Source organism: Pieris napi, chromosome 14 (genome assembly GCF_905475465.1).
Source record: "Pieris napi chromosome 14, ilPieNapi1.2, whole genome shotgun sequence".
NCBI lineage: Eukaryota > Metazoa > Arthropoda > Insecta > Lepidoptera > Pieridae > Pieris > Pieris napi.
In genome coordinates this window covers 4581691-4599618 of record NC_062247.1, presented here as the reverse complement: position 1 = coordinate 4599618, position 17928 = coordinate 4581691, and the positions used below count along the sequence as shown (strand labels likewise).

Here is a 17928-nt window from a genome sequence, read left to right as displayed (position 1 = left end):
ATTTTGTAAATAATTATTAACAAAAAATCAATAATTAAAGTTATAGATTTTTATACGTCAGTCACGTGACACAAAACAACCACAGATTAGTTAAATCGATAATAACTCACTGTTCTAGTAAATAAAATGCCTGTCTTATCCTAATACTACCGGCGTCTAAAGTCGGCGACTGTTTTTGATCGAAAAATAATGTGTCTATTTGAGTAATTTAAGAATGATAATTTAAAAAATCTTGGAGTTTGTTTAAAGACATAGGGACTGGTGCGATGCCATCTTGCTTAGAGAAGCGTTTTGGCGGGTGATGAATGTTTAATTGGAATATTTAAGTCAGACATAAAAACAACAATTTGTATAGGTTATATACCTAGTAACTAATAAATAATCTGAATTGGTGTTTTAAATACGAGAAATATGTATGAAATCTAGTATCAACCGTTCTATTTATCTTGTGCATTGTTAATATCAAAGATTTTTCCACAATTCCCTAGTTAACCCAATATAAACTCGCAATATGTCAGTCTATTGTTAGGTTTGAGCTAATTTGCATAAGGAAAGTTGAACAAAGGCGATCACTATTAAATCGCGTATGGAAATTGTAGGCAACGTAATAATTCAGAAGAGATTTTTCTCTGAATAGAAAACCGTAAAAATTAACCCTGTGTTACAAAGTATTGAATAAAAAGTAAAATTCATAAACGAAATAAAGTATATTCAAAGTCAAAAAATAGACTGCGCTCAATCTTATCATACTCCAAAATATCAAATTAAGAATATTGTTAATCTTAATATACATAAATTACGCGTCACGTTGTTTGTCCGCAATGGACTCCTAAACTACTTAACCGATTTCAATCAACTTAGCACACCGTGTGCAGTATGATCTAACTTAAAAGATAGGATAGTTTATATCTTAATTTATACCCGCTATATTATTTTATTGCAAATTATTTGTTTATTATTTGACAGTCACAATTATAACAGATGGCGCTGTGTTGAAAGTATCAACGTTTCACATAAGCTACAATTTAATGGCATAACCACCAATAAAACATGGTGGTCCCCATGACTGGTGTTCTCCTACCGTTTCCCTTGAATAGTTTACTACTATGTAATACAACAAAAAACTTACCACTGCAACGCTTGGCCGAGTCTGCTAGTACTGTATATTTCTGTGTTGGAAATAATTAAATAAATACAATATTTAGAGATGTTATTCGAATAGTATGTAGTTTAGTATAACATATTTTGCATATTTCCATTGAGTTTTTCTTTGTTAGCGGCTTTATTAAAATACTTTGAGTGTATCCCTCTTCAACATACGATAAATGTTTATTTACGAACCACGAACTAATTAATATAAAATTCATGCCATGTTTTGAGTACGCCAACCGCAAATACTAACTACCTTCATTAAGCTTCATGTTTCAAAAGTTATTTTTCAATTACGGTGACATCTACATGCATCTATATACAGGAGATTTATTGTCGATGGCATGTTAAAGGAATGTCAAACTAGAAAAATAATAGCATTTTTTAAATCTTAAACACAAAATACATTGGATGTGTTTTTCGTTCACAGCTTTTTAGTCCGTTTATCATTCTCAGAGCATTAAAATAAAATAAAATATGTTTATTATGGAACATAAGATACATGTATCACTTATTCCACGTCATTAAATTTGAAGGCATCCCTACTCATCGGCAAAGAAGACAGAGGGTGTAGGCCGAGAGAAAAAGCCGGCGTAAAAAACTCTCGGTACTCTTTTAAAACAGCAAATCATCAAACAATACTTATTTAAAACAAATATCGCAAATTAATTAGAAGTAGCCTGTCATTGTTGGCCTAGTGGCTACAGTGCGACTCTCATCCCTAAGGTTCGAACCCCGGCAGAGCACCGGAATGCGCTCGTAGACTTTATGTATGTGCGCATTGGCCATTCGTAAAAAAAAAAATCGTGAGGAAACCAGTATGCTTTAGACTCAAAAGTTACGTGTGTGTCAGGCACAGAAGGATGAACCTACTTGTCTATTAGAAAATAACAAATATCCAAAAATCTAAGGGCCAGATCTTAAAAGGTTGTAGCGCCACTGGTTTTAAGGGGCATCTTTACGGGAATTTCTTTGAATAAATTAAAATACTTAATAAATCTTTTTAATACAAAATATAGGTAATTATTAGCTACTTGTATTCTTCTGGTCGCTGTCGTTATATCGGTCTTTATTTCTGTAAAAAAATAATAATTAAAGTTTTTCACAGAAATAAATATGTTTCTACTTTCTCAAAGTTGCAATTTTAATAGGGCAGGGCAAACGGGCAGGAGGCTCACCTGATGTTAAGTAGACATTTTTAATGCCAGAGGACAACTCAAACTCAACTCAACTCAAAATATCGTTATTCATGTAGGTAAAGTACACTTATGAATTGTCAGAAAGAAGTTAAATTAATTGTAAATTTACATTTTCTACCAGTTGGCAAGTCAAGGGCGTAGAGCGGGTTAGAAGAACTGGCAAGAAACTTTCCGCCACTCTTTTTAATCGCCAAGTATTTCGCGAGTGCGCTGTCGGCCTTTTAATCAAATAATACAGATTCATTTCTTAGCTCACATGATTATTGCTCATGTGATCAGCCTGCTGGGACCACCTCGCAACAATGATGGTCTTGTTAAGCATCAAGCTCAAAGGACACCAAACTTCTAGAATACTCACAGCATTCTTCATATTTTACACAAATGCCTTCATCATTTCGGAGATAGTCGCTGATGCAGACACAACCAGGATCCACACATCCAGCTGCTATCGACGGGCAGGGTCCTCTATTTTTGAGCTCTTGGCATGTCTTCCAGCACGTTGCCAACTTGCACTCCACAAACACCTCGTTTTCGGGACAAACTGTAAATTTAAGAGTTGGAGATGTAGAGGATATGGAGTTTTTGTACGCAATTTGATAGTATTTATTTCAATTTGTAGGACTATCGTCGCAAACTTGTGATCGCACGGTACAAAATCGAGTAGCGATAGCGATATTGCGACATTTTTTAATTCAATTTCGATGTAGTTCTCTCAATATTATCACCTCAGCACTGCTTTTTTCACTTGGGGAAATGCATTGCGCATACCCTACCGCGGTGCGACTGCTTAGTGCGGGAGGGTTATGTGGGACTCGCGAATGTGCATACCCACTAAAACCCCAAGGCGCCACATGACAAAAATTTTGCCGCCAATTACCTAATTATTTAGGTTTCCAAAAGTTTAATGTTATTCAAATATTTATAAATTATTCCAGCACTATACCCTAACCACCGATATTAAAAGCATATAATTAAATATTGTTATTATGAAGTGTATCGGATTTACATTAATTATTTTTTGATTGAGTGAAATTTAATAATTTTCAAACCAAATATCTATATTTTTTTTTATTTTTCCCGCCGTAACACAAATATATACCTCCGTATTCATTCAAAAGTCAGTGTAATGACATCGTTTACTACTAAAGGTAACTGAAGTAGTCACTTGTCTCTTTTCATCACAGCGTAATCACACTTTGTCTGAATGTGACGAACGATTAATATAGTAAAAACAATACCGACTTATTTAGTTTCAATGAATAAAGTGGCATTGTTACAATACTTCTGTTACTATAATTTGTTGGATACAACCTTTTCTCAGAGATAGTATACAGTTCCTGGGTTATAAAACTAAGAAAACCTGAGTGAGCGAAATATACAGCCTTGCACATAGTTTAAATCACTTAATTTTCTTAACAATTAATAAGACATTTGTTTTAATAATATCAATTTTTTTTAAGCTACACTTCGATATATGGTCAAAAATACCTTTCACTGTATCACCGGATGCTAGCGCAGACGCAACTAAACACAAAAACAAAAGAGGCATTATGTTTGCCATTTTTATGTGTATAAATAACACTAATCAAATCTTATCCTCGTCGCACTTTATATAGTCGCGAAAACAACTATGTATATTGTATATAATAGACGTCAAGCAAGGTCAAAGTATAAGAATTATTATCACTACGGTGATACTAATAAACATAATGTGCTGAATTGATTGGGTTTAGTTAATTTTATTCTGACGTGATGACAATGCTATTCTTTTAATTCGGTAGGTCTTTTTTGTTTAGAAGTGTTGTCGACAAAATTATACGGCCGCTTGGAACGGATTAAATATTTTTAACATTGAAAAAAAATATTTAAGTGAAAGTATAATTTGATCCACGTATATAAATTAGTTATTATAGTTTAAATCACTTAATTTTCTTAACAATAAGCAAAAAAGCTGGCGCGGCCGCAGTGCAGGCGGAAAATAATAAACGGCTCAAATATAATATCGCAATACAGCGAGAAAATGCTGCCAGCGTTAAAGGTACACTACCACGGTACTCTGTCACAAAACTATTAAATTGTCTCAATAATACAAGACCAAACATCAAAAATAACTAATAATAATAATCCAGTGCCTCTAAACCCTATATAGGTATTGGCCTATAGATATCCGTTTCATTTATCATTTTTATTTCATAGTCTAGGTGATCAGCTGTCTGATACATGTTGTCTATTTTTGGGTCTATGACATGCCATGTCACGATGTTTTCCTTCACGAGTGTTAGATGCGTACATAGACTGAAAGTCTGCCGCACAACCGGTCTGCCGCACAACCGGGGATCGAACCTACGACCTCAGGCATGAGAGTCACACGCTGAAGCCAACACTGCTTGAAATAAGAAATATTGTTATTCAAAACTTTTAGTGCATTGTGGTTCCAATTTTTTTTAATGCACACGTACAAATAACTAAAAAAATTTTTTTTTATTCTGGTAAATATTCAAATATTCTATTTCAAATGCAACAGTAGAAAATGATTCTCCTTACTAGTGGGGAAAGAACCTATATTTCCATTATGCACACTTGTCTAATACCAAGGTTGAGCAAACTTGTTTTTATATAACATAATTACTAACGGAAAACCTGAACATCGTATCTAAAGTTATAAAAGGATAAATCTGAAAAATATTGCCAGTATCGACAACAAGCCTTCATCATGTCGTTAAAAGCTGGTCTTTTAATTTTCTGTATTGTTAGTATCAATGCTATGACCGTGGATAACGGAGACGCTTTTGGTAAGTTTCCGCTTGAGTGCGAACAATAAATGCCCTTTGTATTGTTACGATTAAAAATAATAAATTAACCGAGCACATTACGACGCCATATTTTAACATTGTTAAATATTTATTAATTACATTGCATGCAACCAATTAAGAAGATGCACTTAGCTAAGTTTTTTGAAGAAATTAAGATTTCATTCATTCATTCATATTATACTTACCATCTTGAGTGATATAGGACTCGGATAGTTACGAATGAAACTGTAGTAGTACAACTGTAAATTAATCTATTGTTTCAGGTTTCATTCCCTACTTTTTTTTGACGTGATAACGTCTTTAAAATCGTTTTAGTCGGGTGACATGTTCAGAAACTTGTGTCACACCAAAACCTCACGAGCGCGATCGCAGGTATAACGAGAGAGAGACGGACCGATCTCCCGTCTCATCTCGAGCGCTGCCAGTCATTCCGTGAATGTATGAAGAAAAATGTATATCATAGTCGAATAAGTAAACTTGTCATTTTACACCCGAAATTTATCATCAAAAGTGTGAATAAAACGATAGATGTAATTTAAAATTTGAAAAAATTGTTATCTTCATTAATTCCTTACTTCCCAAAAACTTATATCACCAATAAGACGTTATCACGTAAACATCTCGATCGTAAACCTACTTTACAAACAACCAATATTTTTTTGTTTTAATAATCACTCCATTACAGATTGTCCAGCGAACGAAACATATGTCGAATGTGAGTTGGCAGTTTGTGAGAAATATTGTAAGGACCTCGACACTCCTCCAGCATGCCCTGGATTAGCCATAGGCTGTTACATGCCCGCCTGTGTGTGCAAAGGAAACTGGTTGAGGAACAAAGATGGCATCTGTGTGCCGTTTCAAGATTGTGGTAAAGAATCTAAATAAATATTTTATACAACTATTAGGGTATGTTTCACAATGTCCGGATAAGTTCTACATAAGTTCCAAATTAGCTATTTATTACTTATTGGTAGGATAAACACTATTGTTGCGTTTCACGACTGTCAGATAGCGCTATTCGTCACATAAAGTCCATCATAAGTTATGAGTCAGATGAAGTGTCAAATAGCACAATTTATCTTCCAAATAATTTATGTGTTGCATAGCTATTTGGTACTTTATCCATACATTGTGAAACAAACCCTTAATCTTGTAATTGGATTTGTCATTAATATTGAATTTTAATTTGGCGCGTTAGTTATGTCAAGATGGCGTCCTCTTTAATAGTGCCGCGTAACGCGACGTTATTTAAATTTATATTTCTTTCTTTTTCAGACACAGTAAAGGCAACAGTGCACTAAAAATAGACAATAAACGCTACTGAGGTGCAATATTTATGTCAATTTTGTATTAAATTAAATATTTTTAAAAATGTGTTTTATTTTTTTTGTTATTAACTTCATCATAAAAAACAGAGACGAAACCAAACTGTACAAGATGTGGGGGAGAGGGGTGTTTTCTCTTCTTTCCCCATCAAATCTTAAGTTTAAGTATCACTGCCGAATATAGTGATAGTTTTGTAAGTTTTATCATAGACTCATTGAACCTGATATCTGAATATTATATAAATTTTCATTAAGTAGTAATCCCAACTGTTAAAGTAACATTTAAAGTTTAAGCAGCATTGTTATTAGTTTTAAGCCGACGTAATCATTAGATGTATGGCTTATAAAATAAATAAGATTAATTTTTTTTTGTTAAAAGCTGTGTATATTCATATTAATATTAAATAGGTTAGTAATAATGGTATCCTTGTTAATATTAAGTACCTGAAATCTTAGAAAAAAGTTATTGACTTAGATAAAACTATGACAGTTCATATTTACTTTTCAATCTTTTTCTTTCTTTCTTTCTTTTTTCTGTATGTGTTTTATGATCATTTGTCAATCTAATAGTAGGTGATCAGCCTCCTGCGCCTGACACACACCGTCGACTTTTTGGTTCTAAAGGAAGCCGAATTCCTAACGATGTTTCCTACACCGTTCGCGTTGATAAATGTTCACATAGAAAGAAAGTCCATTGGTGCACAGCCGGGGATCGAAGCTACGACCTCAGGGTTGAGAGTCGCACGCTGAAGCCACTAAACCAACACTGCTCTTTGCACATATAATCTAATAATAATATTACATATGATATAAAAATACTACACACTTTATCCTATTATATCCAATACAAACCTAAGACATAAATGGGAGACATAAATTCGTAGCATGTTGCCGTAACATCGTTGTATTAAGGTTATTTTATCACTTTCCCTTTATTCCTCACTTAGCGATATTAGGAAAGCTAATTGCGCAGAGAAGTGTTATCTTTGTACGTGACTGAAATCGGTAATACCCAGATTTAAAATAGTTTATTCCAATCAATACATTTCTTTATGTTACGATGTTTTTCCTTAGTCTTAAACTGGATGTATAGAGAGACTATGAATCTCAATGTATTGGCCTGAATGACACCAAGACCATCTAGACATAGACATAGGTATACATAACATTTATTACTAACAAAACACACACAGAAACACACAAAAATATTTTAAAAAAATCTTTTCAAGACCAGGGTACGTTTTTATTGTGTAATAAGTGTATGCTGTGGTTGTAATTGCGTATGGTCAAAATTTTGACTTTTTGGCCACCCTGAATATCGCAATATAAACTCAAACTCAAAATATCTTTATTCATGTAGTTAAACAAGTACACTTGTGAAAAAAATCCGTTGCCCGTGATTCGAACGAAAATGTATCAATTTAAGAAACCTAAAATTCGCTAAAAGTTGCTTAACAAATAAAATCGATACTGTTGAATTTCTTCATGGTAGTAAAGGTAAAGGCAGAGAACGAGACTGGATGCCTACACAGAACCAACACCTTAGGTATAACGAGATATTTTATGCCAAGAAGGAATTACACAAGCTTTTTATAAGCACAATAAAACAGGACTATGAACACTAGCCGAAATTAATTACAACGTAATGTGAATGTGGTTAAAATAGAACAGAAAACCGATATTATAAATAAAATAATAAAACCTTATGTGACTCGATAAAGGGACAGTAATAAAATCCTCCAGTGTTGGCCTAGTGGCTTCAGCGTGCGACTCTCATCCTTGAGGTCGTAGGTTCGATCCCCGGCGGTGCACCAATGGACTTTATTTCTATGTGCGAATTTAAAATTCAACGTAACACGCAACTGAAAACATCGTGAGGAAACCGGCTTGCCTTACACCCAAAAATACCGATGGCGTGCGTCAGGCACAGGAGGCTGATCACCTACTTGACTTTTGGATTAACAATTGATCAAGAAACGGATTCAGAAATCTGAGGCCCAGACCTAAAAAGTATGTAGAACCACTGATTTATTTTTTTAATAAAATCATCTGTTATCTGTATACTGGAAATCTCATAATTATGCATGGTCAATTATTTGTTGATTCTAGTCATTATTGATAATACAAACAGCACTATGTAATTATTTATCAACTGCTAATGCATGGTTTTTCCGCAGACAAATTATATCAGAGACCGTAACTAATAAGTACGCTGTGAACTGGGCATAATTCCAGCAAAGTTATATGAATAGATTTTTTCCAAATTATTTAAGATCAATCTTGTGTATATATTATAATTCTTTTTTAAAGTTTATATCTATGTATAGGCAGTAAATTCTCTACGAAAAGGTTTTGATACCTTGCAGCATTGATAGAACCATACACACGATATACAAAAATAATAAAGTTATAAAAATCTCACAGAGAAAATTTCACACTACACGAACAATTTTGCATAGGGGCTCGTACCTAGCCGTATCTATCTATACACTCACACGTTGTTCCCGAAATGGAAGGCCAGCCCTGCGATTCTATAACTCACTTTTCGAACTCACACAGCGGTTTTCGCATCGGCGGTCGCTCTCAAATCAGTCGTGAAGCAGTCATTTTATGATTTGGCATTCTGATAAACAATAAACTACAAGCTCCCACCTTTTCAGAATGCCAAATCATAAAATGACTGCTTCATGACTGATTTGAGAGCGACCGCCGATGCGAATACCGCTGTGTGAGTTCGAAAAGTGAGTTATAGAATCGCAGGGCAGACCTCCACTTGGTACGGTCATGATATACCTACCTCGGTTCATCCACTTACATGACATGCGTGTTCGTGGGTTATGGGTATTTTTTTATTTTACATATGAGTTTTGTATTTTAATCATACGAATAATTTAATACGGTTGGCCTAGTGGCGTTTACGTGCGCAACTCATCCCTAAGGTCGTAGGTTCAAGTCCCGGTTGTGCATCAATGGGCTTGCTGTCTATGTGCACAACAAGTCAACGGCGTGTGAATAAATAGAACTTTAGTTTTGTAAATTTGCTTCTTTATATAGAATTTTATACCTGCGAAATTATTCATAAATATTTAAGGTAATTTAAACAATTTTTTGTCGGTTATGCATTATAAAGACGTGATGATTATAAAAACAAATATATATGTATACGTATTAGCTGTCTACGGAAAATCTATAACGTCACAGATTCCGACTATATAAAGATGAGACCTCACATCGTAAGCCCAGTATTAGAAAAAAACTCGAAAGACATCATGTCTTTAAAGGTCTTACCAATTTTATTCTTATTCTACGTTGTTTATTCTATGGAAGTCGATGAAAAACCCGCAGGTAAGTAATAATAAATATTATATTATGATGTTAACTGATTTGTTTACATAACCATAATACCAATGGCGGTTAACCTGTTAGGTCGGGGCCTCAGATTTCTGTATCTGTCCCGTGATCATTTCTAATAGCCAAAATCATCGCTCACCGTCGACTTGGTGGGTCTACGGCATGCCGGTTTCCTAACGACGATTTTCTTCACCGTACGAGCGAATGTTAAATGCGCACATAGACAGAAAGTCCATTGGTGCACAGTCGGGGATCGTACCTACGACCACAGGGATGACAGTCGCATGCGTCCGGCTTCAACGCTTGTCTCGCTCAATTATTCATTATTTATTTTATTAAACAGCCTCATGGCAATTTCATTGTATATTACATATTCTAAATTGCAGTGTACATTTAAATAACGTCTCAATTTGCAATTTAATCATGCAGGAAATCTTCACAAAAGTTATTTTAGGAATTAGGATAACTTAACGAAACAAGAATATTCTAGCATTCAGAGGTACAAAGATGATAAAATTGTATGGGCCAGACACTTTGAATAAAGTTGTCACCGCCGCTCATGAACTATCTACGCCGGGAGAGTTGCCTTTCTCTACAAAAGCAATCCTTAGTTTATATTTATTTATTATACACACTGGAATTTGATTATAACCGTGCGCGTTACCGCTGACACGAAGGCTGAACTTATACAGTCGCCTCTTAATTCAATATCTCGTTTGTTAAATTATTTCCACCTCAGTTACAGATTGCCCCGAGAACGAGGTGTACGTAAATTGTACCCTAGAAGTGTGTTGGAGAACCTGTGAAGACCTAAAGAAGGGCCCTCCCTGTCCACCGTTAGCTCCATTTTGCTTTCTCCCTGGATGTATTTGCAATGATGACTGGAAGCGGAACAACGATGGAGTCTGTGTTCCACCTCAGGATTGTTGTAAGCTGTCATCGTTTATTTTAAGCATAGATTTTTTTATGTTACTCCTAAATAGGGCCGATAGTAATGTGAGATTTACAGAGAACTGTTGGCGAATGTGTGATCAGCCTTCTCTATCTAGCAACCAAATATGGTTTGGTGCGGGTTCGGACACAGGATTTCTGGATTACCTACTTCGCTACGGAAATGGAAATATAATTATTAATTATATATTATATACATAAATAATTTTAACAATTAAAACTAAGTAAGTTTGAAGACAAAATAACGAGAATTTGTATGTTTTTTCAGAGGCAGTAGAAGAGAAATAAATCCTATAAAAACAGAACCAAGTTTTTTTAATTTTTCTGGGGAATCTAATATTTATTGATAATAACGATAGGCTCAGCCTGTTAAGTTATAAATAAAATATTTCATTAATTCAAAACACGGTTATTTATGACAATTCTTCTCAAAGCTTTTTGAAATTTTGGACACATAGCGATACATTCTCTAATTTTGAAGTACTTATAAACAACGTGTGTGGAAATGGAAAAACTGTTCCGATTTGAAAGAATAGAGTCCTCCCCTAAAAATGTATTTGCTTCTTTTACAAAATATCACTCAATAGTTGGAGATATATATTTCTCAAACGTCACTTCATAGAAATATACTGAAAAATTTTTTCCCGAACACTGCTACCCCAATGAAAGTAACACAGAAATGTATAGAAAACCATATTATATAAGTCAACATTAGTTACATCTAAAAGTAAAGTGCAAACAGGTTTTAATTAGGGATGCATCCGATACCGATACCGATATATCGGCGATACTTTGGGTTTGCCGATATATCGGTATCGGCGATATTTTAATTGCCGATACAACGATACTTTTCAAATTTCGCGCAAAAGCGCATCTTGTTTGATCTGGGGCGTGGGAAACGAGGCACGGACTATCTATGCCCCTCACACCCGCTTAGTCCCCGCGTATTCCATTTCGCTAGACACTTTAGTTAGTTTTTAACTGCTCGCGCGTAGTATTTTTTCAATACCAAATTAAATAAAATACAGAATTACAAAAATCTTATCAATGTTAATTTAAATTATTAACAGTTATTTATTTTAATTTAACTATTACTCTTAATTCTTAATTTTATTTACTAAACCTTTAATGTTATTCAAAGTTTGTAACTGTTTATATTTTATAATAAAAATTAAAACCTTTAACCAGTCTTGATATATTTTACCTTAATTTAATTTGAATTCAATAAGCATTAGTATCGGTATCGGTATCGGAATCGGCGATATTTCTATAAGAGTATCGGTATCGGTATCGTATCGGCAAAAAGGCGTATCGATGCATCCCTAGTTTTAATGTACTATTTCTAAGTACAACGTTATAAGCATTATGTATAACCCACGGGTCCTCTTTTGTCGCTTCGGGTGACGTGTAAAAAATGACCACATAAATATTATACGTGCCAAGAAAATGGGCATGCGGTTTAGGCAAGATTTAAGGTTTCTGTTTTTTATGAAAATACACAAATATATTGTATTTCTGTGTATTTCTTATATTAAATTATTGTTAACATATTATCAAACAACTTTTGAAAATAGCTTTTGTAAACATGCATTTTCGTGTATTTGTTTAATGTAAAAATCTTCAAATCTGATTACATTCATTCAACTAGTAATATTGAATTAACAACCTATTTTTGTTAATAACAGTCAAATGAGGTTGGACAAGAAAAATAAAAATAAAATCAGATTTAACGTTAGTGATTAAGCAAAATAATTCTCTTATTTTTTATTTTAATAATTTTTTGGGTTAAAAGTGTAGTTTCAAACAGTATAATAAATTAATTTTCCATGGATATCAACTTATACATTTAGTAACATTGCCTAATCGTATATAATTATTAATTATTACTTTTGTTAAAACTATGTAGTTATTAAGTCACAAAATTTTTGATTTCAAAACAATTTTTTCTTCATAGTTGAAATTGTACTAGAAACTAATGAGAGCCAATTTACCAATTCTTAAAAGGCTGGCAACGCACTCGCGAGCCCTCTACCATTGAGAGTGTCCATGGGCGGCGGTATCACTTAACATCAGGTGAGCCACCTGCCTGTATGCCCCCATATCTATAAAATGGCCGGCAAGGAAAATTTTTAAAAACGTATTAATAACTAAGTCGATTAATGTAATTTTACATTAGAACAAATAATGTATTACTTATAAGTACGAGTACCTCAGATTTTAAAAAATCTTTTTTGTATTTAGTTTAGTTAACATTTCACTTATCCAATATTGTATTATTGTAATTAACCTACTCTTTTAATTATTACATGCACATTATACCATTGTATTCCTAGTTTTAGTTTAGTTATTAGACGCGGACTCTACTAAGGCGGTTGACGGAAAGTTACTGTATCAAATAGCAAATCTGACCCTCAACCACCTAACCAATGTCCAATTCAAATATTGTCTAAATAATAAACACAATCGATAACAAGTAAGGAAAAGACAGTTAAGATAGTTATTCGTACCCTTACCAATTTTACGCAAGAGGAGTTCTCTAGATGCCAAAGCGTACCGTGGTCGGGTGCCTCAAAGACCACAATTAATTTAAATTCAAATAAAATTCTATCACACAAATATCGGTCCAATTGTTACACCATAAAGCATAATTTACTATAACAGATGACCAATCTAGCATTTCTCAAACAATGGAGAAAGAAATTCGGCAAAACGCAAGATAAAGGTGAGATCATTTTAATAATGTCGAGTAATGGCTTTATCAACGATTTTTGCTCAGATTATTCTAGCTTTTGATGGAGCGAAATGCATTACTTTGATTGATGGAGTATGCATAAAATCGATGCTTAACGTTCCGTTACTAAAGTTTTACGTTAAGGAAAATAAACTTAATAAAGGTGTATTTAATGCCTTGAATACATGTTTTATAGGTTCTTTCAAATGTTACTTATATGTTTCTACACATAACTGGATGACGAAGTGTAAACAAGTCATTTTCCTACACATTTCCCGTTTACATTTGAAGATATTTGTTTTTTTAGTTTTGATATATTTATAAATAAACTATAGACTTTTATAAACTAACACACAAATAAACAGTATTTACAATATTCATAACCTTCATAGTAATATATAAAAAACTTTAGAGGTGTCAAGGGACACCCGGATGGAACGAAATTCCTTTCGATTAATTTATATGTTAATTGGTATCATAACAGTATGATACATTTTCTTGACACCAATCTTACGACGAAAAAAAAAAGCCAACATCACGAGGTGTTCCCAGGCGGTCACCCATCCAAGTACTGACCTCGCCCGACGTTGCTTAACTTCGGTGATCGGACGAGAACCGGTGTATTCAATGTGGTATGGACGTGGGCGATAGCTAAATCGAAAATGTAAAATATAACAACTATAGCAAAAAGTGTCGTTACAACTTTTGGTCTTAATTTATTCCGTCTAGCCCCCTTTCGCAACGCTCGATAACTTCGTTCCAACAAGACAAATTTAGTTAAGTGATTCCAAAAATAATTTTCATTTCTTATCCCTACAAAAAAAAAGCCAACATCACGAGGTGTTCTCAGGCGGTCACCCATCCAAGTACTGACCTCGCCCGACGTTGCTTAACTTCGGTGATCGGACGAGAACCGGTGTATTACAATAGCAAATAGCAAAAAAGTGTCGTGACAACTTTTCGTAAGAATTTTTTCCGTCTAGCCCCCTTTCACAACGCGCGATAAGGAACTTCGTTCCAATAATTAAAAATTGCTTCATAGAAAATTAAAACAAATTTAAAAAGTTTGGTCCCTGTTTGTTTTTCCACAAATGAGGGTTTTTCAAGGCAGTTTTTGCCACGCACCACCACTTCGACTTAGGGTCCTTCAAGAAAAGAGCGTACCAATTCTTAAAAGGCCGGCAACGCACTCGCGAGCCCTCTGGCATTGAGATTGTCCATGGGCAGCGGTATCACTTACCATCACGTGAGCCTCCTGTCCGTTTGGCCCCTGTTCTATAAAAAACAAGTTACATTTTTAAATTGAACCAACACAAATTATTTTATTACAAGGTATCGCAGAATTTTCGATTAAAGCTACCAGTAATTTAGTGAGTAACATTAAACATATTATTGTATGTATATTATTATGTATGTAATATTATATTAAATCACTTTATATTGTTGGGACTTTTGCCTATTTACTTTATTCTACCAAAAAGCTAGTTGTTTAGGATTGAGTTGACGTAGATATTTAAAATGTGATAATTAAACAAAAAAGTCCTAAAGTTGAGAACTGGAAAACCAATTTCATCCCTGGCGAATCTGTTATGAAAACTGATTTAATCTGAATACTGGGAATATTACTTAGCGAGCTGTCGTACTTTTAATATAGGAAATTGAATAATATTTTATGTTTATTAAGCGATATTTTCTCGGTTTGAAGTTATTGATGGAAGGTCGTGATTTCGATTAATCTTTTTATTCGTTTCAACACTATTATTATAGAGGAGGTTTTTCACAGCCGTATTGGCCTCAGCATGCGACTGTCATCCCTTAGGTCGGAAATTCGAATCCTGGCTGTAAACTAATAAACTTTCTTGCAAGCATTTAACACTCGCTCGTACGGTGAACCGTGAGGAAACCAAGTATGCCATAGACCCACCAAGTCGACATCGTGTAACAGTCACATAAGGCTGATAGGCACATGCCTATTAGAAGAAACAAATGATCACGAACCAGATACAGAAATCACTGGTTTCGTCAGATGTACATCTCTATAAAATGTGTTTAAGAATTTCAGTCTCCTTTATGTTCTTACGCAAACTAGAATGTGTTTTAAAAGGACGGAGATAAAATGACCTTTAGTATTTACAGCACAGCTACAGCAATACTTTAGAGTTTGTTATTATATTGTTAATGTGTAAGTGAATAAAGACAACCGTTTTCGCTAAAAATCTGCACTTCTATGAGTAAGACAGTGCCTATAGCGACATCTACAATTTGCGGCTATACTTAGTACGATGACAAGGTGACCCTGTTTTCAAGTGCTGACTGAAATATACAAGATCTTGACATCAGTTTCTGGGGCCTTGGGGCCATCTAGCCGTTAGACTGGTCCTTCAGAAAGAGCACATCTTTCCTCCGTGTATGCTTTTCGTCGAATGTCGTCAACTAAACTTTTTTAAACGTGTTAGTGTGTGTTAACTATCAAATCGTACCATTCCTGGGGAATATAGTCTTTGATTACGTAAAAATGACTAACAACATGGCACATTAATCTTTACAATACTAAAGTAGAATCTCAGCTGCAGTAACAAACGTCCTCGCAAATTTTGCTCACAGCAAAATCGGTTTCGCCTTTTTTGTTAAAACATTTGAATATCCGAATACAACCCGACACTATTTACGTCTGGACATAGTTGATATTATTCAAAAGTATACTCTATATCGATTGTATACAGTTCATTTTTCCTTGTTTCCATGTCCTTCAGCGTTTGATTATTCCATCGTAAGTCAAGTTAGCAAGGCTGGATAAGCACCGGTTTCCTACTGTAAGGATAACTACTCCGTTAGATTTGGAATGTCCCCCATTGAGACACGGACCGAAACTCATTTATTTAAGTGTTACATTGTACACTTTCTTGATTCCATTGTTCAAAATTTCCAACCGAATATAGCTTTTGGTTGCGGTTTAATGGATAAATAATAAAACGCTGAAATACTTTTTGAAGGACGAATACTGTTCAAAAACATACAAAAACTGTTTAGTATACCTTTTATATTTAGTAATAGCTAAACCTCTTTGGCCTGTTTGGTCTGACACTGTAACTGGCAATAGATAAGGGAGCTTTCAAGTATTACGTAACGAATTTTGGGGGGGGGTCGTTTTGTAAAACGTTACGATGCGAGGCGGGGTTTGAATTACGCGTTATTGTTAATATTATTTTCGACTTTCCAGTACTTTATACCACATAATGGTAACTTTTACCTATAAAGAGTCACTAGTTCGTCACGAAACGTTTTACTATACTTGGTTTAAGTACTGTACATGGGTACAGAAAGACGGTATGGTGCATTACACGGGGGGGGAGGGGTCAATAATGTCCAAAAATTGCGTGACGTAATACTTGAACGCTCCCTAAACATCAAGAAACGTTATGTTTTTTACGATTATATTTAATATTGCTAAAGCATTAGTTTAGAAGTTGGAATACCAACTAATAAACTAAAGCCCTTTCCATTGGCTTCAAAGTTTTGGTTCTTGTAGGCGTCGAGTTTTGCATCTAAGGCTTACCAGTTTCCTCGCGATGTTTTCCTTCACCCTACGAGCCAGTGCAGGAAAAGTAGTTTACATTATAATAAGAGAGGCTCAGAATAGAAACCGATGGAAACAGATAGTCCGCTCCACATGTTTCCTTGCTGTCCACGACGCTCAGACATGAACTACCGGCCGAAGAGAGAAAGAGAGAAAAGTCAATTGATGCGTAGCCGGAGATGAGAGTCGCTCTAGGCCAGCTATGCCTATACATATGACGAAAGAGTACCTAAGTTAACTTTTTATTCAACTCCATTATCACGATCTCATTATAAAGTTTCAAAATTCAAACATCAGGTGCAAACTGACACGATTATTATCCGAATGTCACAGTCCAAAAGTTGGTAGTAAATGCAACTGTAATAGTTTTGAATTCTGCTTTAGGTTTAAAGACTTTATTTCTCAAAAAAAGACAATAAATGTCACTTACATGAGAATAATACTCTAGATAACATAACATTGTAGTCGTTCTTAAAATAATCACAATAAAATATAGCCGTACATGCAATAAATTTAAAAATAAAAGTAAACAAAGAAATATGAATTAAAAGTAATTATAAGAAATGAATTTAAAAGTAATTTTGTTTAACATATTCACTTAGCTTCGATTTGAATGAATTGATAGAAGTAATATTTTTTATATCTGTGGGTAGTTTATTATACAGCTGTGCGCCTTCGTAGGTAAACATTTTTTTTTTTGCCGTAGTTCGTACGTCTTATTTACGTACTCGTACGTTTATTACCGAACGCTACGTATTACGTATATTATTTATGTCGTTAATGAGTATCTACTATTAATATCATCATTATGTGTCTGTGAATCTTGGGTTAA

At 34.3% G+C, this 17928-nt stretch overlaps 2 long non-coding RNA genes and 1 other non-coding gene across 3 annotated transcripts; 1 reads left to right on the top strand and 2 right to left on the bottom strand.

Annotated features, from left to right (window-relative positions):
- Positions 1-2136: 2136 nt before the first annotated feature.
- On the bottom strand, positions 2137-3970 carry LOC125055991. The gene is made up of 3 exons (XR_007117977.1): positions 3837-3970; positions 2707-2889; positions 2137-2224 (listed from the first exon to the last, which is right to left on the bottom strand). It is a non-coding gene; the product is annotated as an uncharacterized LOC125055991 (long non-coding RNA).
- A 1036-nt stretch (positions 3971-5006) lies between these two features.
- Positions 5007-6537, top strand: LOC125056043. Its single transcript, XR_007117993.1, has 3 exons — positions 5007-5140; positions 5847-6029; positions 6437-6537. It is a non-coding gene; the product is annotated as an uncharacterized LOC125056043 (long non-coding RNA).
- A 7509-nt stretch (positions 6538-14046) lies between these two features.
- Positions 14047-14165, bottom strand: LOC125056342. Its single transcript, XR_007118045.1, has one exon. It is a non-coding gene; the product is annotated as a 5S ribosomal RNA (ribosomal RNA).
- Positions 14166-17928: the final 3763 nt, after the last annotated feature.